The 2,769-nt window shown below is 33.2% G+C and overlaps 1 long non-coding RNA gene across 1 annotated transcript; it reads left to right on the top strand.

Moving 5' to 3' along the window:
- The first annotated feature begins 279 nt into the window (after positions 1–279).
- LOC148762433 (uncharacterized) lies at positions 280–2,121 on the top strand. The gene is made up of 3 exons (XR_016026246.1): positions 280–377; positions 1,026–1,109; positions 1,945–2,121. It is a non-coding gene; the product is annotated as an uncharacterized LOC148762433 (long non-coding RNA).
- The last annotated feature ends 648 nt before the right edge of the window (positions 2,122–2,769 follow it).

The raw sequence follows: 2,769 nt of genomic DNA, 5'->3' as shown, positions 1-2,769 counted from the left end.
TTAATTTCGGTATAATTTGGAGTATAGGGGTAAAATGGTAATTTTGCCACCTCAGGGGCAAAATTGTAATTTTCCACCACCAGGATATTTTTTCCAGCACATGGTCTTCCTTTGTCTTCATCTTTGAACCTTGACTAAACATGTGGTGGAGATAAAATGTTTAAATTTTTAAAATTTTAAAAACGGGCCAATGACATGATGCCATGTGTCATGCCTTTATTAATTTATTATTTTCCTTTTTAAAAGGCACAAAATCAGCCCATCTTCCACCCCATGGCCGGCCAAACCAGCAAGAAGAGAGAGAAAATAAAAACAAAACCCTAGAGAGAGAAAATCAAAGAAAAAGTGTGAATTTTCAAGGAAATTAAGTGAAAAAGGTGAGTTTTTTCTATTAAGCTTGAGTTTTCTTATTCCCAAGCATTTCTCTTTATTTTCCATGATTAAATTACATGTTTTCATGATGAATTCAATTCTGAAAAAATGGGTTAGGAGAGAGAAAGTTGTTGGATTTATTTTATTTTAATTTATGTTAGTGTTTTTAGTTAGTTTAGCATATTTAGAAACAAAACAACAAGAAAAGAATTTATTTTCTCCCCCAACCATTAATGGCTGAATTTACCATGTAGTGAGTGAGGATGAGTTTGATTTTATTCTAGGAGAATTGGTTAAGGAATAATGAATTATGAGCCTAGAAAAATAATGGGAATTTTCAGAGCAAAAATACGAATTTTTACCCACTAGGGGTATTTTCGTAATTTTCTGTTGGGACTGATAATTTGCAGCACACTGAGGGACATTAAGTTAATTTGGGTGCAATTGAGGTATAGAAACTGAAAAGAATTAAATTGGAGTTTAAACGGACCCGTTAGGAATTTAATCGGGTGATAAGACGAATTAGGCCAATACCGGGTTTAGATAGTTACCAGTGCATTTTTGCATTCCATATCATGCATTGGTAGTCTAAATTAGTTTAATTTTGATTTAGTACCAACTTGGTGAAACTCTCGATTTTGTACTGTGTCAAGGTGGTGAGTCCTCCGATAAAGGCAAGGAAATTGCATCCGAGGACTAGTAGACAGAGTGCTTCGAAAGTCTGCATTCTAGACATTGTGAGTAAACTTACTGTCATTTTAATTATCTAGGGTGGTTTTTAGATGCTTTCATGAATTCTATGAAAAAAGGAATTTAAAAAGATAAATTTTCATGTTTTATGAATAAATGAGTTTCAATGAAATTAAATTATAAATTATTTTGAAATTAATAGTGATTTTGAAAAATAGAGTACACGGAGACTGTTAATTGTGACAATTTGATTGTTTAAATTAACTGGCTTATGATAAATCGAGCATGATTGGCTAATTGGCAATTGTATTGAAATGCGAATTGTTTGGTTACCTTGAAAAACTACGAATTACAAAATTGTCATATCATGTTATTGAGTTTTATTATATGGTGGATTATATATTAATTAATCACTGCAGTAGGGGGTTTCTGTGGACCAGCCTTTTAGAGGAGCACGGTAAACCCCATTATATTCTTACCTCGAACGGAGAGGCGCGTAGGGTATCTCCTGGGGTAAAGTTTAGGGTTCACTTCACGCTAAACCACCACGTGAGGGGGAACTCAGCCAACGCCAAGGAACGGCTATGTTTTCAAAACAAAAACATGATTTATGTGAAATGTGAATTTTAATAGCCTTGGCGGTCTCGGTAGGATGCCTCGGCCAAGCTGTCCCCGAGAATGGATTTATGGCACAAGCCTAGATTTTTATGAGATTCATAAGCCTCTTTACGTGTTTTGAACAAAATGTGTTCTAATGCTATAACCCAGTTTATGATGATTTACTTTATTGTCTCAATGTACTCAACTCTAGATGTTTATGATGATGTTTGTTTACTCATTGGGATTTTATAATCTCACCACCCTCCTTTCCACCCATTTCAGGTTCAGTATAGACTGTAGATAGCTGATCTCATCGAGGACTACAGTGGGATCTGCATTTTCCAAACCGTAGGTTCACAGTCCTCTTTACTTTTGTTTATTCGGGGGCACTCTTGTTATTGTAAATTAAATTAAATATTTTGGCTTACTGTATTTAAGTATGTATAAATTTATTTAACTTTTACGTTATAAAAATTATTCACGTATAACTCTATAAATATTGTTTTATAAGAAAATAGAATATTTTACTTAATATTTCTTTTATTTTCTTATTATATTCAAATAACCATAATTTCGTTTTAAATGAAGATTTTAGACTTTTAAACTCATTTTGAATATGAATTGTGTGTTTTGTACTTGTATATTACGTTTTAGCCAGTTTTAAAATTTTTGAGAAAAATGACCAAAATACCCTTGTGAGACGAAAAATTAATATTTTATTTGTTTAAAGTTGGAAACAGCTTAAAATATTTTAGAACACGATATTTGACAATGGTTGCTCACAAGGGAACAGAGAAACTGATAGTAAAGCCTTGCGGGGTTTCGGGTTGACATTTCGGGCAATAAGTGTCTACCGGGACACCGCGGCGGTTGTCACGGGCTCGAGGGGAGTACCGGGTCGTGACATGCATAGTAAAAACAACTTACATAAATTTTCCAATGCACTCACAAAATATAGCCACATATACTCATTTCTCATAAGCCATTCCTAGGAAAATATATATTTTTCAAGTCAATTTGCAGCCTCCAATTACTCAATTTCATAATCAATACAATATATTTTTATTTGTCACATTATTCCTAAAACATCAAAAATCTCGTTTTAAT

The sequence above is a fragment of the Theobroma cacao genome, chromosome 5 (assembly GCF_053813885.1).
Source record: "Theobroma cacao isolate CCN51 chromosome 5, ASM5381388v1, whole genome shotgun sequence".
Classification (NCBI taxonomy): Eukaryota; Viridiplantae; Streptophyta; class Magnoliopsida; order Malvales; family Malvaceae; genus Theobroma; species Theobroma cacao.
The sequence above is the reverse complement of the archived record's forward strand: the minus strand, read 5'-3'. Positions and strand labels throughout refer to the sequence as shown.